Source organism: Cupressus sempervirens, chromosome 1, assembly GCF_028749045.1.
Source record: "Cupressus sempervirens isolate cs-2001-9-10 chromosome 1, ASM2874904v1, whole genome shotgun sequence".
Classification (NCBI taxonomy): domain Eukaryota; kingdom Viridiplantae; phylum Streptophyta; class Pinopsida; order Cupressales; family Cupressaceae; genus Cupressus; species Cupressus sempervirens.
The window spans coordinates 134,510,271-134,536,407 of record NC_143118.1 but is presented as its reverse complement, the minus strand read 5'-3'; positions in this window follow the sequence as shown (position 1 = coordinate 134,536,407).

The window sequence follows — 26,137 nt, the reverse complement described above, 5'->3', positions numbered from 1 at the left end:
TTTAATGGGTTAAAATGCAAAAGAAGATTTTTATGGTTGAATGGTTTAAAAAGAGAGGATTTGATGGTCTATTGAAATGTATTCTATGCCAAAAAAATGAAGAGATAGTAGACCACATTCTCCTTGATTTTCCTTATGCTAATGAGTATTGGATTCATATTGGTACTAAATTAAATTGGAAATTTGCATTTCAAAGAAATCTCATTGAGCATCTTAGAAGTTGGCCTCGCTCTATATGCAAAGTCTTATATCAAAAATTATGGAAGATTCTCCTCTCTGTTGTAACTTGGGAATTATGGAAAGAAAGAAAGTGTCATATTTTCCAAGATAAAGAAATGTCATCTATGTTAGTTAACAAGATAGAAGCTAGTATTGTTGAAACATTGAATACTAGATTAAGTAAACTTGACCATCATGAGGGTGGTTTTTGTTAGAGAAAAAGGTTAATTTAATTTATTAAATTACCTTTTCTACCTTCTTAAGATTTCACTTTATATACCTTTTGCATTCATATTTAATAATCAATTAGTAATTATTAAATAACATTTACCTTTCATGTTACCCTTTACCTTTTAGGTTACCCTTTTTGGGTTTCGACCTCCTTCTATAAGGATAGATCATTTGTAATTATTTTGCAAAATTTTCATTTCAGAGAATACAATTTACATATTTTCAGAGAAAACCCTTGCCTCCTCTAGTATTTTTCTTCTCTGTAACAAATTTTTACTTACAAGTATTCTAGGGCTTTATGGATTTGTATTACGTATTGGTCAAATCCTTCATGGTATCAAAGCCAGATCTGTTGTAGCTTGTTTAGTATTTGGACAAAAAGGAGAACAAGGGTTTGAAAGATTAGATCTAGATTTTTTCAAGTATTTCTTGTGAAAATAGGGAGTCTCTTATTTTTGAAACACTTTGAGGCCAAAATAGACCTCACAATTGGATTCATAAGGTGTCAAAACCCCCCATTTTCATATATAGTTCATCCATTTTGGACAATGTTGATCGGAGGCAAAAAAAATTTTCCCAATAGGGTTGTACAGCCTCTTGCATGCAAAACTAGGTGATTTTATCTAAAAAAATTAAAATTAAAATTAAAATGGACCGTAGGTCATTTTCTAGCCCACGAATTGCCGAGGTGCTTTTTGACACCACAAGTGCCTTCCAACACTATTGAGGTACTTTTTGGCAATGCAAGTGCCTTGTAGCCCCCGACAAAAGTTTCCAACCCCCAACAAAAGTTTCAGGCCCACCATCGTTGGTCTCCTTACTATCGCCACCACTCTGTCCCTATACAATCGTAGCTCTACCACTAGTGATGCCACTACCGATAGACCAACACCACCTCTAGCCAACCACCACTCATGTGGTGCCTTCTGTAGCTACCATGTGTCAAGTGCCACATCAATAGTAGGGCCCACACTACTACGTGGCATTATTTTTTTACTGCGATGGCCCCCATGATGTTAATTTTTATGTAGTGACCTGCTAACATCAGCATGATGTCAGGATTGCATTATCCCACATGCATGCCCTTTAGGCCCTTTTTGACCTGTTGTTGGTTTTTTGGTCATATCTTAAGCATACAAACTCTTGTTTGGGAAATTAAATTTAGGATTTTTTTCATTTTGGAGAGCATATCTTGAGCATCCCAACTCCATTTTTTGAAATAATTATATTTTTGGAAAGTGCATTCAGTTCTCTTTCCAGAAACATTGGTTTTTCTTCCAGATTCTAATCTAAGCTCTTTTTATTTTTATTTTTTCTTTATTGCACTATGGTGGATATCTTGGGTGCTTCAGGTTTGGGGATCATTTGCATGGCATGGCATTTCTTCTTTTGGAATGTACTATTTTTTGTAATAGCTCTTTTCCCTTTCTGGTCATTGTTGATATCATTTGTAAGCACACTTATGCAAACACACTGAGATCAAGTGCCACTCATTGCATTTTGGAATTTTTCTCATCATTGTGACTTATTGTACTTGCACTATATTATCAAGTGCCATGGGGGGATAATTTTTTTCATTTTAGTGTCATCTTCCTTTGTCAAGTGAGTGTCTCTTCCATGACATTAGCCCCATGATGTGTCAATGACACATGCCTTTATAGGTGTCTATACCTTTTCCTCACTCTCAATGTTCTTGGTTCTTTCTTTTTTATAGGAGTTATTGGCCCACTTTCTTAGTTGCATGCCACCTCACCCTTGTCAGCATTAGGGGGGTTCTTCTATTATTTCTCATGCTTCCTTGGTTTGATTGATCAACTCTTCAAGCTTTGGTGTTTCATGCCATGTTTATCTTCGAGTTCAGTTGTTTGCATTTGTGTGTCTCCTAATTTGATGTCGATTACAATATTCTTTGGCTGGTTAGGTCCTATTTCAATGGAGATTATTTAGATCAGAAGCTACTTTTGACAAATTTGTATAGCTTCTACATGCTTCAATGATGTTCTTCATGATCATCTTTTGTTCCTATCTTTTGGAACATTCCTCTAGTTGGAGACTTCTGTAGTCCTTCACTAGGTTTTCAGCTATCTCTTTTTTCAAGTAGAGTTTTTCCCACAGGGTTTTCTCTATTTCTCCATTTCATAGAGATTTGGTCATGATTGGGTACCTTATCAAGCCTTGTTGTTGAGACTCAAGTTTTCTTTCAACATTGCATTGTAGTTTTCTTGCTCTTTCTGCATGGGTTGTAGTTGCATTGTTGCTCATCTTAAGCGGGGGGGGGGGGAGAGGTGTTAGAGAAAAAGGTTAATTTCATTTCATTTATTAAATTACCTTTTCTACCTTCTTAAGATTTCACTTTATTCAACCTTTTGCATTCATATTTTATAATTAATTAGTAATTATTAAATAGCATTCACCTTTTAGGTTATCCTTTTTGGGTTTCAATCTCCTTCTATAAGGATAGATCATTTGTAATCATCCTGCATCTTTTTCATTTTTGAGAATACAATTACATATTTTTAGAGAAAACCCTTGCCTCTTCTTGTCTTTTTCTTCTTTGTGATAGGTTTTTACATGCAGGTATTTGAGGACTTTGTGGATTTGTATTGTGTATTGCTCAAATCCTTTAGTTTTTCCATCATGGATGGAATGATTCATAAAAATCAGTTTGGACTTATATCCTTGCTCAATATGGAGAAAGGCAGCCTAATGAGTAAAATGGAAAGAGCCTAGTGCATTTGGGTGCCCCCAAAATTTGGATGGCTCAAGCTTAATTTCGATGGTGCCTCAAGGGGAAAGCTTGGAAAGGTAGGTATCGGTTGCATTATTAAAGACCATAATGGAAAATACATTGCCAAACTTGCTAAACCTCTAAGATAAAAAACAAACAATATAGTGAAAGTAGATGTGTTAGTTGAGGGATTAAGACTTAGTGAATCACTAGGAATTCATAACACTTTAAGGAGAGGGAAAACTCCAAAAAAAAATCCAATCATTATTGGAAACAACCCTTGAATTATTAAATTCCTTTGATAACATAGAATTAAAGCACATATTCTAAGAAAGCAATAAAAAGGTAGATATTTTAGCTAACATAGGTGTCAATGGTAAACTAAAAAACAATTAGAAAATTATCTCTCATTGCTATACTAAATTACTTTGGTTAATGCCCAAAGAAGAAAAAATTAATCTTTAAGTTTATCCACCTAAACTTACTTTAGGGCATCGCGTAACCCAAATTATGTACCTAGAAGAGGACTAATTCTAATCCTGACTTACTTTCTTTATCCACATCGATCTACATTCTGGTCCATTTATCTCTTAGATATTACTCTATTTTAATCATTTATTGGTAAGCAAAGGATATTAATTTTATGACAAATACCTTTATATTTCAAATAATGGATTTTTAATTTTTTTTTTTCTAAAACTCAATCTTAGCCAAGTTTTGATTTTTGAAAATTATTTACAAGGACTACGAAAGGAATAATGTTATACGTTAAAGAATCTAAGCAGGTTCTTAAGTTTTTCATTAAAACTAATTTTGTATGGGCTAAATCAATGATATCTACCCATCTTAGAATCTTTGTTTCCCAATTGAGATGAGTCTTTTAATATTTTCAATCCTTGGCCTCCAAGACCTATTATCTAAAAACAAATAAAAATAAAAATCTATCATTATTCTCTTTTCCAATTCTATCTCATGTAAAAATATATATTAAATTTTTTTCTAAACCAGTGCTATGGGAAATAAAATAAAGAAATAAATTTTAAAATCTATATATATAATAGCATAAAGTGAAAAGGAAAAAAATCATATTGTTGAATTATGATGTAGTGACTATTTCTCTTTTGAGTTGAGATTTTATATTTGTCCTACATAAAATATGTATGAAAGAAAATCATTTTCCTTGCTCTTTAACTTTTTCTAGTGACCCAAGTATCCCGCCAATTCACAAAGACCCGAGAATGCAACAAAATATCGTATCAAACCATTTTCTTGACTTAAAATCACATGAGCTAAGGATGTGGACAAAGAAGATGCCATATTAACATCCACAAGATACTCCAAATCTTCGTGCAAATACAATTAGGGTCCGTTTGGTTGCTGTAATAGAGTGGAATAGGAAGAGAAAATTAGAATATGTTCTATATTCGTTGTTTGGTACACTCAATCAGAATTGGGAATAGGAAGACATATTCCAATTTTGCCCCCAAAATGAGCATATGTCTATGCCAAAAAATAGATGGAATTAGAATAGCCGTTCATATTCCCAATCTGTTTTTTAATTTAAAAAAATGGAATTTAATTCCAGTCCTATTCCATTTTTCTCTTCTAATTTTCAATTCCTATGCCAGCAACCGAACAGGCCCTTAGTGGAAATACTATAAGCATGTATGGAGGCATTCAACCACTTAAAAAAACATATTGGATGATCCCATTTCAATTTAATAATATGAATGAGAACATAGATGTTGGTCTTATTTAATTTCTTTTGGAAGGGTATAGCTTCACAAATGGTATGTGTCTTATTTATTTATTTCAATTATAGTAGTTTGTAAATGGTTACTTCAAATGAAGTCATATAAATCAATATGATATGTTTTTTAATCATTTATTTTTTAAAATTTTGACTTTTTAAAGATTGGTTTATATATATATATATATATATATATATATATATATATATATATATATATATATATATATATATATATATATATATATATATATATATATATATATATATATATATATATATATATATATATATATATATATATATATATATATATATATATATATATATATATATATATATATATATATATAATGTCAAAATGTTATCAATTGTAGTTTAATCAATAGATCATTAAATTGAGATTCACTATAGAGAATAGTTGATATATGATCGTTGTTGATATAGAGAATTTTTCATCATAGTTTTGATGAGTTGCAGATCTAATGGTCTTGGGATGCTTTGAGAGATGTACATTACAAATATATGTATCATGATTCGCTTAATTGTAGGAAACTTATAGCTCTACAACTTGTTTGTAACCTACAAATTAACGAATACCATTGAATTACAAGAATAATAATCATTAATTAATGATACGGTGTGAGATTTAACAAGCTTTGACAAAAAAAATTGATGAGCACTTGAGAGATATAAGGCACGCTTTCAAAAATAGTAGTATATTAGAAAGTTTAATAACAATCATACTTGTGATCTTTTACTATCATAATGATATTGATCTTAAAAAAAATATTATATAACATTGATAATTGAAACATAAATAAGTTACAAGATATGATAATATTCTAAGTTTATGAGAGGAAAATGACAACCACAAAGTATTATTAGTCCCTACCTATTAAAAGGCAGAGACTATTGTTTTCATACCAATTATTAGTCCCTACCTTTTAAAAGGTAGAGACTATTATTTTCATACCAATTATAAATGATTAATTCACCCTTCAAACTTCAATTTTCATAATATATGGTATGGTTGACCGTGTTTAGTATTTCTAATTTTGACGTCAAAATGAATTTCTCTATTTTTCTATTGGTGCGTTTGATTTTCCTAGTGCTTTTATTAATTTTCTGTTAAAAAAAATATAGAAATGACGATAGTGATGATTTACATTGTTTTTTATAGATCGCTTAACAAATGTGTAACATGTACTTCATTAGAAATAATCCTTTGTATTTTATACATGTTACTTAAATCCCTAATTTAAACCTTAAAATAATGTGCCAAGGAAGTTTAGAAATGAGGACGAGTATGGACAGTCGCTCGAAATATCAAACTACCAACTATTCATTAAAATATATTTATTTTCTTATGATTGCTTGACTTCACAATTCGACGAAAGAACACCAACTTATGTTGGCATGTCATTATCTATCCCATTCTTCTAGTGTTTAAAACACCTCCCCATCATGTAAAGCATAAATTTATATATTTGGGTTAAAAGCTTAAGAAGGTATAGTAATATTATTCTAGATATTTAATTGGTCTATAATTTCTATATTATTTTTAGAGTAAAATAGAGTTTACAATAAACTTAGGTAGTCTAATATAGGATGATAATGAATTGAAGTAATTAGAATTAAATTAAATTAAATTTGAGACATGAAAGATTATATAAAGGATTGGAATTTATTAAAAATATATTGTTAATAAATTTGATACTGAGATAGTATAATCGAGAATTGGCATCTATAGTTTGGATTAATGTATTGAATTAGAGAATTGAGACAAATGAATCATATGCATTTTAAAAAAATTGAGACATACTCGCTCAACATTCTAGTTCAATGGATGTTATTACATTCAAATAACACAATTTATTTCAATGTTTTCATTCTAAATTTTTTTTACCTATGTGCACATTTATGTTGAGAAAAGAGTGGTGCAAAAGAACATTTTGATAATCTCCTATGTACAAAGGGGAGTTTAAAAATTTGACTATTTTTAGCAATAGAGGTAAATGTGGAGAATGAATGTGAAATTATTATTTTTAAAATTCTATAGAGTTTTAGAATAGTAATAATATTATCTCTTATTATTTTTTAAAGATTAATATTTTTAAAAAAAATCTTTGACTTCATTATTTTTCAAAATATAAAATTATAAATAATGAGATTCTAAATAATTATTTCAAATCAAATAACTTTTTATCATATTTTTAGATTAATACAAAACATTATTTAATAAAATTACAAATTATAAACTTTAATCCCTTCTTAAGTGAATATATTAAAATAAATTGTCCTCACATTTTTATTTATTTTTGATTGGTAAGAGGCCAAAGCCAAGATTAATTATTATGTTAATTATTATTATTTGTTAAGCATGAGTAGATTCAAACCCAAGACCTCTTCGTTAAGAGGCTCACAATTTACCGTTGTGTTGTAGGCTCTTGCCTATGTTCTCACATTTTAATTTTAAGTACTTGGTAATGTTTTGATAAAATCACGATTTTCAAAATATAAGTAATAGTTTTCCTAAATACTCAATGTAATATAAATAAGTAGTTTTATGGAACTTAATTTTAATATATTTATAAATTTATAAGATTTAACTTAATATTCTTACATTATTATAATCAAATATATTTCATTGTACATAAATTATTGCCACAATTGGATACATTATTATTCCAATAAAGTAGATGTTATTACAGATATAATCATACTTAGAAACAATGGGTAGGCCTTTTATTTTACACGGACAAGCTACCCAAGTTATGCACTAAACATATAAAATATCTAGAAGTAATTTCAAAATATGAATATTTTGTATTCACATTTTATATCTCAAACTAATATTACATGTCTTTAGTTATACTATTTTTTCACACTTTTCACAATAGGCAAGGACTCCTGCTCAAACAGAGCTCTTGTTAAATATAGAATGTTTGACACTACTAGAAGTTTGTGCAATATTTCTATCCCTTTGTTTAATAATCATTTCAAGATGACATGTGCTTTATTTATAAATTATTTTCAAATGGCCAAAGGTGAAACTCTTTTTTTCATCACAATAAAATAATCTCAATGCTTAAATCAAGAGTACATGAAAATAAAACTATATGCAATCATTTTAAAAGAAAGAAAGATGTTTTAAGAATCATGAATTGTAAAGGACAAGCTCAAAGACAAAGTAATTGTTACAATTTTGATTAAAATTTGTGAATTATAAAAAAATATTACACATTATGTGATTGCTTGGCTATTCACAATAGAATTTGTTATTTTCTACTTAATAGATTTAAAAAATAAATAAAAATCGGGGACCTCTCTTTTGACTTCTTTTCTCATTTGAAGATTATTTTATTTATTAATGACTTTTTTGTAGCTTGAAATCCTTTATCTTTCCAAGGGTTGTGTATTGTAGTTTAGTCTAGAGGAATTTAAAATCATTGATTGCTTTTAAGAGAACCATTTTTTCCAAGATCTTAAGCCTTAGGGGTTCAATCCAAGTATTTATCAATTGTGAAAGCTCCTAGATTTCTTTTAAGCTATCAATCTAATCATTTTTTTCATGGAACCCTAAATGTCACATTATTCAAAGTTATAGGATTATCTTTACATGGATACTCAGTGAACAATCCATGTATTCCTTAACCTCCACCATGGATGAAAAAATTCAAACTTCTACATCCTCAACTATTAGAACTATTGGTGCACCAATGACACCTCACTTCCTCGTGCTTCAATTTAAACTACATTATTTCTATCTTATGTGGATTAAGAAATATGCTTGAGCCTACACTAGGATATGGTTGTCTTAAGATCTAGTCCTCACTCAATATCATGTGATTATTTTTTTCCTATGTTTGTGGTTAGACATTGTAATGTCTCAAAACTTCAATCACAACATCCTTGTGTAATTCCAAGATAATTGTATCCTTAATGAGATTATACTAATAAACTTTGATTACTTACCTCATTTTTCTTATGTCTTATTCAGTGTGTCAGTACTATTAGTTTCCCATCATGAGCATACATTCTAAACATAAAATAATATTCTAGGCATAGGAGAGTTTGAGTTGATTGAAATAGAGTTCAAGGTTTTCTCATAGAAATATCTCTTCTCTAAGCCCTAGGTAATAATTTGTTTCATCTTTTTTTTTTTGTTACCATACATTTTATTTAATATTAGACACCCCTAAATCCCCAATTCTAAATATTCAAACCTCCATTTAGTGATCCTATTACCCTAATCTACTTTTTATTTGGATTTTAGAGTTCTCACACCTTATTTATATTTCTTATTGAATAGTTGATCTTCTTAATGTAGGAGCATTTTGGGTGTAAGGACAATATTGTATCAACCAAAAATATTTTTGATTAGTGTTTCAATAGGCTATCTTGGTGCAGGGTTACTTTTTCTAGAGGCTTCCTTTCTCTAGTAATTTCATCATGTGAGCTCAGAAGGTTTTGATTTCATTCTTGGAGGTTCATTTTAGATATATCATCTTGCCAAAAAAGTATAATTGCAATATCAAGTCCATTTGTGAGGTTATTGAAATTTTTTAATATTTGCAAAAGGATATACAAACTTTGAACTCACTATTGAATATTTAGAGGCTCTACAAAAGTTTCAAACCTTGACTGACTTGAGCTTGTGCAAGATAGACATTATAGATCAGATTGTGGCATTTTTAAAATGGGGTCATAATAGTCAATCAAAGAAATTAGTGATAAGTTATGGTCTTCCAAAGGCATGCCACTTGAAATGGGAAAAATTTAAATTTCTTCAATGTTTCTTTTGAGTTCTAAAAGTTGTTGGGGCCTACTCTAATATATTAAAGTATAATAATAATTTTGGGTTGGTCAGCCTCAAAGTCTAGGCTTAAATTTTTAGAACCTTGTTGGGCAATGGAAAATTTCCTACATAAAGAAGACTCGTAGCATTATCTAGGATAGTTCTAGGATTTTGGTAGTGGCCTCGTGTACATAATATTGTAAAGAAAATGACCATGTGAATTTATATATTTTATTTCTTAAACTTGTAATTCCATATTTTTGGAGATAATAAGAAGCCAACTTTTTTTTCTTGCAACTTCTTGTTATTTCTCTATTTTTGTGATGTGTTTATATTATTAAGGTGAGTACCCTTCATCAAGTGGTATCAAAGAGGGAGTTCCTAAGAATGTATATGGATCATCGAATATGAGGTATTTTTCACTAGGAATGTGGTTGTGCATTTGAGTGATAAGTGTGAAAATGCCTCAACAAAGAAACTATGGCAAAAGACTTATAGGTGTGACATATGAGGGTTTTAGAGTCCTCTAGAGACAAGTACAAGAATTGAAACAAAGGATTCATAGAGGAATGAATATTATAGTGAGAGATGAGAGTGAGGATGGACTCAAAGAAGAAGGTAATGTTGAATAGGAAGGAGAAGAAAAGGCTAGGGACCTTGAGGAGGATAGGTTTTTCAAAACCACTTTATTTTCAAATGCATATTACTAAAAAGCCATAAAGAATTTGATGATGATGTAAACTAGTGATTTTTAGAATTTTCTATCTAGTTTCTACTAATATTTTTTAATAATTTCATTTGATGTCCATTCTTCCATCTCCTTTGAGAAGTGGTTTATACAGAAATTGACATTTTCAAAGAGTGATAGGTGTTTTGATTAACATAATTTTTTTAAAATATGATAATTATAAAATAGTTTCAAGGATAGAATAGTAACATCAATATCTAGCACATTTTGTTGGTTTTGTTCAATTTTGTTAAAAATGATAGGTTTTATTTAGTGACAAAGTGACACTAACGATAATTTAGACATAGGTTGCTTTTGATCAATATAACTTGATTTGTCTTTATCAAAATGAATTTTTTCTTGACTTGATAGAAAGTAACACACATAGCTTTGATGATCGTATTTAAAAGAAAATTATTCATTACTTTTAGATTTTTTCTTGAAACTTCAAATGAAGAATAAAACTTATATTTTTAAAAAAAAACTTAAAAAAAAATCATAATAAACATTTAATATATGATAAAAATTTATTCATTGGAAAGATTATTAGAAGGAAAAGACTTTTCCAAATTTAATTTCAAAATTTAAACTTATTTGGCCCTCGTTTGAGCCCTCCAAAGGGCAAAAATTGATAGAAATCATGAACAAATTTGGAAATATCCATTTTTAGAGGCTTTTTTGGGTCTTTGCCCGAAGAGGCTTCCCATGAAGCCATCAAGGTGGTTTAACACCTTTTTATAGAGGCTTCGTACGAAGCCCCCTGGGGCTATTTCTTGGCCACAATGATGGTCATGGGAGAAGAGCTAGGGGGGCTTCGTGCAAAGCTCCCTATCATTCAGGGGGCTTTGCTCAAAACCCCTTAGATGCCCTCTTGGCCACCTAAGGGGCTTCACACAAACACCCTTGGCATCCAAGGGGGTTTAGAAAAGCCTATTTTTGACCAAGGGGCATTTGCACGAAGCCTATTAGCCAATACTTAGTTTTTTTTTTTTATATATAAAATAAAATTTCCTTCATTTCTTAAATCAATATAAAACAACCTTACAAGGAATTCATTGTTTTAAATAAAAAGGAAGAAGAGTGAAAACAATTTGAAATATTTTGATAGTTTTTTGAAGACCGAAGACAATTCAAAATATTTTGATAGTTTTTTAAAGATCGAAGATGGGATGACAACAAGAAAGACAAAATAAATTTGCAAGAAATAGATTAGCTAGTGCATAATAGAGAAATAATGAGTTTTTAAAGAAAATTATTACAAAAAAGAGAAGGTATGTACATTTGTAAATTCATGTGCACATGTATATTTTCAATTTTGTAATTTATTTTCTAAACTTATTAATTTATATTTATGTAGGTCTTAACAAACAATCTCAACATGAGAAAATTCATGTTGAAGAAGATTTGAGTCGTGACAATCCAGGACATGATAATCTGGGACATGATAATTTAGGACATGAAGGAATGGAAGTTGGAGAAGGGCTAGGATTAGTTTCCCAAATTGGTATGGATGAATGCACAAGACTAGCCACAAGTGTAAAGATAAATATCACTCATAGATATTTAGATCATTTACTTACAATGGGCGTGGATAAATTGAATTACTTGTTGATATTAAATCATTAAGTCTTTCAAAAAAAAGATCTTTGAATAAGATGGTAAAAGAAATAACAAGTAAATTTGATGGTATGGAAAAACTTGAAAAGAATCAAGTACTTGCTTGTGTTCTTTTATAAAAAAAACTTGGAAGAGTCATCAAAATTGATAGGTGTAGACACATCATCAAAAAAGAGGAAATTTTCTAACATGCAAAGTGACATTATTGAAAATATTAAGAAAGGTTTGAGTTCTATAGGGGAGAAAACTCAAAGTAAAGATAAGAGCACTACAAGAAGAATTATGTTGGTCCAACATCTATTCTTGGTAGTGGTATACCCCAAAATAGACAAATATCTTCAATTTCATCACATATTGGTTATAGTAGAAAATCCATGTCAAAATATGTAAAGAGGAGAATGGTTTTGGATCATAGTACTTTGGAAGGAAATTGGACAATTATTTGTAAAGCTCCTCATTGTGATAGGATTGATGATAGAATCAAAAAATTGGCATTATTATTTTGGAATGATAATTATTTTCCTTCATCAAATATTAGAGATGTTCTTAGACATAGGGTTAGAGCTAACCTTTACAAACATCATACAAAGCATCAGTTGGACATAACACAATTTGAAATGTATGCCTCATTTTGTAGTTCAAATCTTGATATAAAGATTGGGAATACATTATTTGAAATATTGAAGCCATATTATGTTAGGAGAAACAAAGTGAAACTTGTTGTTTTCGTTATCATATTGAATTTGATCTCCATTATCAAGTTTATCAAAAATTTATAGAATAAAATTTTGGTTACAAAAATGCACCTCCTTGTAGATGAAGTGAGTTCATCTCATCTATTTTATGTTGGTCAAATTAATTGAATTAGAGGAACATGTGACACATGTTCTAATTTGGCTCATTTTCCTTTGAATAATGAATATATTTATGTTACAAAAATGATAACTTGCAAGGGTTCCAAGTATGTAAGGAATGAAACTGAATTTGGGAAAGGATAAAAAATATTAGAATATGTTGAAGAGGAGATTAGTGTTGGAGTATTTATGGGAAAATTTACAAGTTTGATACAACCATATATTCGTCATACCTTTTTTTCAAAGTGGAAAGCACAACAATTTCAAACACTTAGAGATAACTTTCCACTTCAAACCATTTTATTAGTTGTTGACTTTTCAGAAAACTATTCATTCGTTCATCAAAAGGCTATTTAGTCATACTAATATTTTTTAGATCAGGAACTACTACTATGGTAGAAGTGTGCTATCATCATGGAAAATTATATTTGGATGGTATTCAAAGCAGAGAAGAAGCACAAGTTATCAAGAAAGAATATCACTTCTACATACATGATGATAAAGAACATGATATTCATTATGTAGAACATTGCAAAGAAAGAGGCATAAGTATCGATAAACATTATGTTTGGTTAGCTGGGTGTGCTACACAATTCAAATTATCTTGACCATTTTATGCATTTTGTCAATATCATTGCAATGAAAACATACCACATGTATGGAGTTTCTTTGAAAGTGGAAATGGCAAAGGTGAACATGATGGTGTTGGAGGTTGCATCAAACATGCTCTATGGAAGTATCAAATGAATTATAAGGGAGTTCACATAAATAATGCACATGACATTGTTGAATGGTGCAAGATACATTTTGCATCAAATGACATTGGTGCACGATCAAGAGTTAGTCAAATAGTACCATGTAGAGTCTTTTGGGAGATATCAAGTAAATGTGCATGCACATGTATATATTTTCTCTTATCTAATTTAAGTTGTACACACATGTGAATATATATTTTTGTCTCTAATTTATATATATATATATATATATATATATAAAATATGTGTCTTTAGGTGTGGATAGAAAAACTATGCATGGTTGCAATATCTTAGAAAAAACACGATCCTTACATTCTTTTATGAGTACCAATCATCACAATTAGACATTGTACATGATCGACTATTCATATTTTTGTTGTTATTGCATTGTTGAGAATTAAAATGAATGCATCAATCAGGATCATGGATATGTAGGTCTATGAACTTTGGTGCCACTTTTTGTTGCTAATACAATTAATGGAGATGAAGATGAAAATTTTGATGACATTCCTTTGATTTTTACTAATTTCAACCATATATTTCTACTAGTTTGAATTGGTAAGTAAAATATATATATATATATATAAGTTGCAAAGACACCTTAGAGCTCACATATACATGTATATATTTATTGTCTGTGGGAAAAGTCTTTGTAGTTATTTTTGAGCCTATCAATGTAGAAGAAGTGAGTTACTATTTATTGTGTTGTGTTGCATAAAGGATGAAGTTAACTGAACCTAAAGAAATTGATGAAACGTGTTATAATTATTTAGAATAATTGAGAGGGGGGGGGGGGTGTTGAATCAGTTATTCAAGGTCCAAATGCCATAATAAAACTTTTTCTATTTTCTCTACAAATCCTTAATGGTGCATAACTGAACTTATCATGCATGCAATTTAACTATTGAAACAACTAAGAAAAGTAAACATGCATCACACCATAACACTAAGAATTTGATAACCTAGAAACCCTCCAAGAATAAGAAGGTAAAACTGGGGTGGGGATGATACCCACAAAATAACTGTGCAATTGATTTTAACCACTTCTGATGGTCTGCCCTGTGAAAAGCCTGCCCTGTTAAAGGCTACAACACATTGTTAAATGTGACCTTGTTAGAGGATTTCACCAAACTTTTAGGAATGTGCCTGGTTAAAGGACTTTGGAACATTCACTTGGAATGTCACCCTGTTAAAGGATTTACAACATGGCTATTAAACCAACCTAAGTCCATAGGTTTTATCTTAACTGTTACAATTGCTAGAAAGTAATAACAATGGCTTTGATCTGATTCAACTTACAACATAACTTGCAGATTACAGATCACACTTCAGTTTAATCCTTTGCTTGGCTTTTTAATCACTTCAGTTCTGTTAGCTTGTCTTCCTCTCAAGCTTTGTTTCCTTGAGTCTTTGTCACTCATCAAACCAATGCAATCATATCTATGTTCATCCAGCAAAATAGAGTATTCTTCATTCTCTTACTCCTTAGCACTTTTCTTTAGCAGCTCATGATTTCATACTTTCTCACCACCACACTTCTGGTTCGTGACCTTATGACTTCTTAAATAGAAATTTGAAATATCTTTCCTGCTCAGTTCTCCTTCTCCAATTTTAGGGTTTCAATGGATTAGGTAGGATACAATGTATCTACCCCATATTTCTTCTTCATCTAGAAACCTTGTCTAGCATCCAGTTGTATTCGCTAAAAATCTTTTTACATGGTGTTCTGTGCTACCAGCTCATCACTCTTATCTTCTATCTAGTTTACAAACTTCTAGGTAACAACCTTGTCAACTCAGATCTAGCAAATCTTTGATTTCAAAATAATGCAGCAATTCAACATTATTGGTTTACTGATACTCGACTTGTTTTGTGTTACTCGACACTTGTATCCTGCTTGGCATCTATATCTTTACTTGGCACCTGTTTCATGCTTAGCACTTGATGTTTACTCGACACTTGATATTTATTCGACACTTATTTTTTGCTCGACTTCAACTAAGAATCTATTTGGCACTGACTTGCTTGCTTGACTCTCTCTCTCTAATGAATTTAGTTAGACTTTACAAATGACTTAGCTAAAACCTTACATCTTTGATATGTTTTAGTGTACCCATTCTCTGTGTCTTAGAGTATGTCATCAATACACTTTTTCATCAATGGCTTAGTTGATCCTTGTATTTTATTACAACATCATAACTTCAACCTTTCTCTAGGTACTCTAGTTACATCTTATTGATTGCCTCATCCTTGTCAATCAACCAATTGATAGTATTTGGATCACTAAAGAAATTGTCATTCCTGCAAGTAGAAAGTTTGACATCAATGACAAAACAATGATTGAGAACATTCTTTATCAGTTCCATTATTTTTATGTATAATCTCTTTAGTCATTTCCAACAATCTCCCTCTTTGGCATTGATGGAAAACCAAACTGATCATTTGATCAACTTAGTTACCATCAAAATTACATAATTTTTTTTGCCACTTTCTGTTTCTCCCTCTTTTGCTGTAGTTTTACTACTGATCATATATCTTTACTTTTCAGTTTCTCATAAGTCTCCCTATTTCATATATATCTCCCTCATGAGTATCTTTCTCTTATTTTGTTTATTTTGATCAGTTTCTTCATATCTCCCTCTTTGACATAAATTCCAAAGATATAGCATCTTTAACATGTGAAATATAGGCTTTGCATCTCATATTTTCTCCCTCTATCACCATGCTTGTGACTGATTTGGAGTTTCTGCTCCTGCTGTCATCCTCTGCATCATTCTTCTAATATTTCAATGATTTATTCTTATTGATGCAGGGCAACTTCCTTGTTATTTTTATACTGCTTGAGTTAGGGGTATTACCCCCAACTTGCCACTAAGATATTCATAAGCATCCTTTGGCAAAGGTTTGGTGAAGATATTTTTAGTTTGTTCCTTTGTGTGAATATACTCCATCTTCACTTGTTTGTCTTCTACCAATTCTCTGACATAGTGACACTTGATTGCAATATGCTTGGTTTTTGCATGCATTACTAGATTCTTGGATATGTTTATAGCACTTGTGTTATCACAATACAATATTATAGGTTTGGTTACCTCTTCTTTCATTCCTTTCAATAAATGTGTGAGCCACACAATGTTTGTGCAATTGACTGCTACTGCCACGTATTCTGATTCTGCAGTAGACTAAGACATGCATGTTTTCTTCTTGTTGGTCCAAGTAACTAATATTTTTCCTAAAAATAGTGCTCCTCCACTTGTGCTTTTTCTGTCATCAATGTTACCTCCCCAATCTGCATCTATGTATACATTTAGCTCAAACTTTTCATTCTTTTTATAATATAGACCAAAGTTATCAGTTCCTTTGAGATACCTCATTTTTCTTTTTACTGCTATGAGATGATTTTCATTGGGATTAGCAGAGAATTTAGCCACTATTCCAACTACTAATGCTATGTCTGGTCTGCTATGTACAACATATTGTAGTTTTCCAATCATGGATCTGTACATTTTTTGATTAACTTTAGTTGATACATCATTTTTGGATAGCTTATTTCTTGTTGCCATTGGTGTGCTGACAGGTTTGGAATCTTCTAATCCAAATGTTTTAAGTATCTCTTTGATGTAATTTGATTGTGTCATAAATATACCATCTTTTAGTTGATGTACTTGCAATCCAACAAAGAATTTGATTTTTCCAAACATAGACATTTCAAATTCATGTTTCATTTTGTCAGAAAAATTTTTGCAAAGCACTTCCTTTCCTCCAAACACTATGTCATCTACAAAGATTTCAGATACAATAATGTCCTTACCTTCTTCTAATTTGATATACATGTTGTTGTTGCCATTAGTTCTTTCAAATCCAATTTGCACTAGATACTTGTGAAGTCTCTCATACCATGCTCTAGGTGCTTGTTTCAGACCATAGAGTGCTTTATGTAGTTTACAAACCATATCTTTGTTGTTTTCATCAACAAAACCATCTGGTTGTTCAATGTAGACTTCCTCTTCCAATATACCATTTAGAAAAGAAGACTTTACATCCATCTAATAGAATTTAAAACCTTTATATGCAGCATATGCAAGTAATGTTCTTACTCCTTCCATTCTTGCAATAGGGGCAAATGTTTCCCCATAGTCTAATCCTTCTTCTTGAGCATAACCTTTACATACTAGTTTGGCTTTGTTTCTGGTAATTTCTCCATTCTCATCTAGCTTGTTTCTGAATACCCATTTGATACCAATCACATTTTTGTCAACTAGTCTGGGAACTAAATTCCAAGTTTTTTTCTTCTTAATTTGATCAATTTCTTCTTCCATGGCTTTATACCAGTCACCATCTTGTAATTCATCATACACTATCTTAGGTTCAATTTTTCTTAGTAGACATGATTAATTTCTTAGTCTATTCCTTGTCATTGGTCTTGCATCTTTGTCACCAATTATCTATTTAGCAAGGTGATGCCTCTTCACATATTTGGACAATCTTGGTTCTGTCCTTGTTTCCATATTTGATCTTTCAGATTCAAGATCACTATGCACTTCATTGTCAGGTAGCTCTACATCTCTGTCATGTGTACTGACTTCAGAGTCAGAATGAGCATTTTCTTCATTCTACAACTCAGCTTCTGAATGCAACTCGACATTCACTGGTTGTGAGTTGGCTAAAACTGAAACTTGTTGTTGAATCCTAGTTTGATTGATGGTATCTTCGTTAATGGGCATTCCTTCATAAGAATACACCAAGGTTTTGTAGTCATCCATTTTCTTTGGTTTTTCAACTTGGACATCTGCATGCTCATCAAAGTTTACATTTGCACTTTCCACAATTTTTTCAGTGTTAGTATTTAAACACTTGTATGCTTTACTTCTAGTGGAGTAACCAAGGAATATGCCTTCATCACTTTTTGCATCAAATTTTCCATTTCTAGCATCTTTAAGGATAAAACATGTGCAGCCAAATACTTTGAAATGCTTTACATTGGGTGAATGACCATACCATAATTCAAAAGGTGTTGCATTTGTACTTTCTTGACTTGTACTCAGTTCAGTATATGAACAGCCACACTTATAATTTTTTTCCAATATTTTAGAGCAACAGTCTTTTCCATCATTAATGTTCTGGCGCAGTCAATCATAGATCTGTTTCTTCTTTCAGCAATTCCATTTTGTGGTGGAGTTCTTGGGGCTGATTTTTGTCTCTTGATTCCTTTGTCATTGTAGAATATCTCGAATTCATTTGATATAAATTCACCACCTCTGTCTAATCTCAAGAATTTCAAACTTTTACCTATTTCCTTTTCAACTCTAGCCACATACCACTTAAACATTTGAAAAGCATCTAATTTTTGCTTTAAAAACATAACAGTCATCATCCTGGAATAATCATCAACAAAAAACATTATATATTTGTCTCCTTTGTAGCTTTGTACTTCCATTGGACCACATAAGTCAGTATGGACTAAGTCAAGTACTTCTTTAGATGTATAGTTTTTACTTTTAAAACTTGACTTGGTCATCTTTCCTAGCTGACATTGTTTGCACATGATATTGTCAAGTTTCTTCAGTTTAGGTAAACCTCTAACTTTCTTCATTTTACTGATATTGACCAGATTATCAAAGTTGACATGACATATCCTTCTATGCCATAACCACACATCATCAAATTTTGCAACGAAACAAGAGGTATTTTCTAGATCAAGATAAAACAGATTACTTCTTGTTTGATCTCCTTTTCCTATCAGTCTATCATCAGTATCATAAATTTTTGTAGTTTTATTTTCAAATTCTACTTTGTAACCTACATTGCCTAACTGTGAGACACTTAGCAAATTGTAGTTTAGTCCTTCAACATAGTATGCATTATCAAATGAAATTTGTTTTGTAAGCTTAATGGTACCTTTTCCTTTGACTTGACATGGAGCATCATTACCAAATCTAACACAATTTCTATCATACTGAGTAAAGTTAACAAACTTACTTTTGTCTCCTGTCATGTGATGTGAGCATCCGCTATCTATGATCCATTTATCATTATTGTTCATGCATGTTACCGGTGCTATTGGCTCTTCTTCATCAGATTGGTCCTTCATGGCCACATAAACAACTTCATCATTAGAATCCCCTTCAGCAATATAGCACTTCTTGCCTTTCTCTTTGTAATCTCTCTTATCATCTTCTCTTCTATTTTTGTACTCGTTGCTTTCTTTGTATTCCTTTTTCTGTGTACACCTTGCAGCAATATGTCCTACTTCATTGCAATAAAAACAAATGATAGGCATCTTACCTTTGAATCTTCCTTTGCCTTTGTGAAATCTTCTAGCTAGTAGTGCTTCCAATTGTTCCACATCTTCCTCATCAGTGCTACTATCATTGGATACGTATTTCATCTTTCTTCTTTCTTTCTTTGATTTCACCTAATCAGCATCTTTTAATGATAGCTTGGCTTTGAAAATAGATTCAACATTCTCAGGTTTGTAGTTATCAAAGTTAGATAACTCAAATGCAGTGAGTCTACCTACTATGCCTTCAAAACTTAGATTGTTTCCTAGCACACATCTTAGCTCTTGTATAGCTGATACTCTAATAGCATAGATAGGGAGCAAGGTTTTTTAAAACTTACTATTAACAGTATCATCATCTAATTGACCATTCAAGCATCTTATTGCACTTACCACTTCCTTTATTCTAGCAGCATATTGAATAGCATTCTCACCTTCTTCCATTTTCATATCATCAAACTTTCCTCTGAGACTTTCTCTTTTTGCTCTTTGGACATTTTGATCTCCTCCATAAATTTCAGATAGGGCTTTCCACATTTTGAATGTAGTGTCACATCCTTTGATACCATCAAATTCAACATAGTTGAGTGCAGAAGCAATTTCCAGCATTGTTTGATTGTGTTCCTATTTGTTTTTTAAATCTTCTGCAGTAGGAGCACCAGTTGGATCAACATGTTCAGTATCAATTGAGTTTCAGGCATAATCTCCTATGGATCCAAGATGTGGCTTCATCAAGCTTTGCCAAGCAAGAAAGTTGTCTTTGTTGAGCTTGGGAGCTTCTCTCTTAGGCATTTTTATCTTTTCTACTTCTGGCCTTTTAAACTAAATCAACAGCTGAGGCTCTGATACCAATTGTTATAATTATTTAGAATAACCGAGAAGGGTGGGGGGTGAATCAGTTATTCAAGGTCCAAATGCCATAATAAAACTTTTTTTGTTTTCTCTACAAATCCTTAATGGTGCATAACTAAACTTATCATGTATGCAATTTAAATATTGAAACAACTAAGAAAAGTAAACATGCATCACACCATAACACTAAGAATTTGATAACCCAGAAACCCTCTAGGAATAAGAAGGTAAAACTAGGGTGGGGATGATACTCACAAAATAATTGCACAATTGATTTTAACCACTTCTGATGGTTTGCCCTGTGAAAAGCCTTCCCTGTTAAAGGCTACAACACATTGTTAAATGTGACCTTGTTAGAAGATTTCACCAAATTGTTAGGAATGTGCCTTGTTAAAGGACTTTGGAAAATTCACTTGGAATGTCACCCTATTAAAGGATTTACAACATGGCTATTAAACCAACCTAAGTCCATAGGCTTTATCTTAACTATTACAATTGCTAGAAAGTAACAACAATGGCTTTGATTTGATTCAATTTACAACATAACTTGCAAATTACAAATCACACTTCAATTTAATCCTTTTCTTGGCTTTTTAATCACTTCAATTCTGATAGCTTGTCTTCCTCTCAAGCTTTGTTTCCTTGAGTCTTCTTTACTCATCAAACCAATGAAATCATATCTATGGTCATCCAGCGAAACATAGTATTCTTTTTTCTCTTACTCCTTAGCACTTTTCTTCAGCAACTCATGATTTCATACTTTCTCACCACCACACTTCTACTTCGTGACCTTATGACTTCTTAAATATAAATCTAAAATATCTTTCTCGCTCAGTTCTCCTTCTCCAATTTTAGGGTTTCAATGGATTAGGTAGGATACAATGTATCTACCCCATATTTCTTCTTCATCTAGAAACCTTGTCTAGCATCCAATTGTATTCGCTAAATTTTTTTTTACATGGTGTTCTGTGCCACTAGCTCATCACTCTTATATTCTATTTGGTTTACAAACTTCTAGGTAACAACCTTGTCAGCTCAAATCTAGCAAATCTTTGATTTCAAAATAATGCAGCAACTTAGCATTATTGGTTTACTGATAGTCAGCTTGTTCTGTGTTACTTGGCACTTGTATCCTACTTGGCATCTATATCTTTACTGGGCACCTGTTTCATGCTCGACACTTGTTTTTTGCTCAGCACTTGATATTTACTCGGCACTTGTTTTCTGCTCGACACTTGATATTTATTTGACACTTGTTTTCTGCTTGGCTTCAACTAAGAATCTATTCGGCACTGACTTGCTTGCTTGACTCTCTCTCTCTCTAATGAACTTAGTTAGACTTTACAAATGACTTAGCTAAAACCTTACATCTTTGATATGTTTTAGTGTGCCCATTCTCTGTGTCTTAGAGTATGTCATCAATACACTTTTTCATCAATGGCTTAGCTGATCCTTGTATTTCATTACAACATCATAACTTCAACCTTTCTCTAGGTACTCTAGTTACATCTTATTGATTGCCTCCTCCTTGTCAATCAACCAATTGATAGTATTTGGATCACTAAAGTAATTGTCATTCCTGCAAGTAGCAAGTTTGAAATCAATGAAAAAACAATGATTGAGAACATTCTTTATCAGTTCCATTATTTTTTATGTATAATCTCTCCAATCATTTCCAACAATCTCCCTCATGATCTTTTTCAATCATTTGCAACAGAAATGTTCTTCCCTACACGTATATTTTCTGAATATATGTAAGTTATGTGTATTTATTATTAAACAATGAATTTATTTATTACATGTACACATTAAATTAACTTTTAAATGCATGGTGTGTAGGTTCATTTTTTTTGGAGGGAACATATCTCAGTCAACACAAATTAGTGAAACATGGAATTCACTTTGTTGATTACCAACCAAGCAATAAAGTGCTTCAATATAGTAAAGTGTTATTGCTACCTCCATTTCTCTACATCTAGTTAAACATAAAGGTGTATGTTGCAAGTGGAGATTAGATACCAAGGATAATGAGAGAATATTAAATTTTCTTCATGAGCCTATGGGGCCACTTGGAATCACTTGGCATATTTCATATTTGTAGCACTTTCCTATATATTTCATAAATTTACCAAGTCACTCTTTGATCTAGTTAAAATGTATGTAGTATATGTATGTATCTTCATTTAATACATTTCATGTGTGTATTTTCATTTCATGTAACTTAGGACAATTATATGTGTAGACATGTGTACATGTTCATTTCATACATAACTTGTAGGACTTATATCAAGTGTATGTATGTGTTTATTTTTGGAATTCATTAGATTAGTAAGGGGGAGGGGCGGGGGGGGGGGGGGGGGGGGATTAGTTATTAAACGTCCAAATTTACAAATAAAACTTTTCAGTGCTTAATAGATTCATTTCCATAAAATCATAACATGCATGCATCCATTAGATCATACAATACCTTAACTTATTATGTCACTATCATAGGTCAAAATAACTTTGCAAAAATGTAAACATGAAATGGTACAAACTCATTCACATAATTTGACATAAGGAATTTATGTGGAAATCCAATTTGGGAGAAACTACTAGTAACATGCTACCCAATTTCACTCTTCTGAAGTAATGCCCTGTGAAAGGCAAACCCTGTTAAAGGTTACAATACACACTATTATATGTGAGCTGGTTAAAGGATTTCAATCACACTACTAGGAGTGATCCTTGTTAGAGGATTTTAGAACATTCCATTAGAATGTCACTCAGTTAAAGGATTTACAAATGACTGCTAGATCAACCTTAATCCAAAGAATTTATCCACACTGGTATAAATGTTAGAAAGTAACAATAAGACTTGATCTAATAAAACTTACAACTCACTTGCAGATTATAGATCTCTAGTTCAATCCTTCATTATGCTTGGCATTCATATTATTTAGTTTTGACAACTGGTTCACCCTTCAAGGACTCATCCCCTTAATCCTTCTTGCTTTTTATGCCAACTACAGTCTCTTCTATTCGGCCACTAGATGAAGCAAAACCCTAGACTTCTTGTCTTCCTTAGGATTTCACACATGGAAACTTTTTCTTCTAGCCTATTATCTTTGTAAATAGAGAATTTAGATCTTTTTCAACTTAACTACAATCATCCATTCTAGGGTTAGGTAAGATTCAATGAATCTATCCACTTTTCCATTTGAGTCCCTCTAGAAACTTCTTCTACTTTATTACTTGAATTCACCTCTAAACAGTTTACCTTGAATTTTGTGACACCATCTCATCGTAGTTATCTTCCACATCTATCACATTATTCAAGAATTCAAATTAGTCAGCTCAAATTCATCAAATCTTTGATTTAACACTTTTTTCTATCACTTGATTAACATCTACATTGTTCTATCACTCGGCCAACACTAGTTCACTTGGCACATACTAAAGCTTATTGATTCTTGACATCAACTATACTTTACTCAATATATACCAAATTTCACTCAACTTCCACTATTTCTTTTCTTTGCTCAACACCTAATGATTTACACTCAGCTTCTACTATTTTCTGCTTGGCTTGTACTGTTTACTCAGTAAGGCTTGTAAGACACTTTTCTTTACTTGATCTTCTTTCAGTATTTTCTTGAGTAACCTTTCATTAAAGTAGATAAGAAATACACTATATTATCAATGTCTTACTTGGTCTTAGTGCTCCTTTTATACACTAACTCAACCTTTCTCTAGGTGCTCTTGTTATCTTCTCTTTTCAAATCCTCTTCATCAATCAACCAAATAATAACATTTAGACCAAAAAGAAATAGTCTCACTATCAAGTAGAAGGTTTGACATCATTAACAAAATAATGATTGTTCCATGATAGGTTCTACACTTCAAACAATCTCTTTTCAACAATCTCCCTTTTTAGTATTGATGGCAAACCAATACCAACAACAATACCAAAATGAAAAATTAATATCTTTGAAATTTTTCCCTTTATCAATATATGTCCTTCCTCTATTTAGGGTAATGTAAGCTTTGTCAATATCCTTCAATATATCTTCTCCCTCCAACTTATATCATATCTTTGTTAGGAATTTATTCCTCTTTCATGTATCTCTCTTCCTATGTCTCTGTCATTGTTTCTTATATCTACCTCTTTGATAATAATGCCAAAGGCTTGTCAACTTTTCATGTAGATATAATCAATTTGGGTTCTCCCTCTGCCACCTTGAATGTGACTTTAAATCTTCTAATTCAACTCCCTTATTACTTTAGGAAATTCCTAAAGTAAGATCCACTGCATCAAGTTGTAAGATACAACATTTAGCTCAATTGATGTAGGGTAGTACTCTTGCTTCTTAAGTAGCTTTGGATAGGGCTATCACCCCTAGTTTACCTCTAAGATATTCATGTGCATCCTTAGGTAAACCTTTTGTGAATTTATTAGCTATATGTTCTTTTGTGTTTACATATTCCATTCTCACTTCTTTGCCTTGAACCAAGTCTCTCAAGTAATGATAATTGATTGCAACATGCTTTGTCTTTGTGTGCATCACATGGTTCTTTAATGTGTTTATAGCACTTGTATTATCACAATAAAGTACCATAGGTTTAGTAATTTCTTTCTTCATTCCTTTGAGTAGTTGTTTGATCCATACCACATTGGTATAATTCACTACAATAGCCATGTATTTAGCTTCAATAGTAGATTGGGATATACAATTTTGTTTCTTACTTGTCTAGGTGATCAATCTCTTTCCTAAGAAAAACGCTCCACCACTTGTACTCTTTTTGTCATCAATGTTTCTAGCTCAATCGACATTTGTATAGGATCTCAACTCAAATTTATCAATTTTTTTGTAGTATAGATCATAATCTTCTATTGCTTTCAGATATCTCATAATTCTCTTAATAATCATTAAATGATTCTCCTTAGGATTTGTAGAAAACCTTGCAACAATCCCAACAACTAATGCAATGTTAGGTCTTCTATGTACTACATATTGCAACATTCCAATCATAGACCTGTACAATGTTTGATTCACTTCAGAAGAATCATCAGTCTTTGAAAGTTTGTCTTGTGACCATAGGAGTGCTAACTGGTTTTGAATCCTCCTTACTAAAAATTTTCAATATTTCCTTTACATACTTAGATTATGTGATGTAAATACTATATTTCATCTAATATTCTTGAAAACCAACAAAGAACTTTATTTCTCTGAACATAGACATCTCAAATTCTTTCTTCATTCAATTTGCAAATGTCTTACACAATGCATTTTTTCCTCAAAATATGATATCATCAACAAAAATTTCAGCTAGTAAAATACCT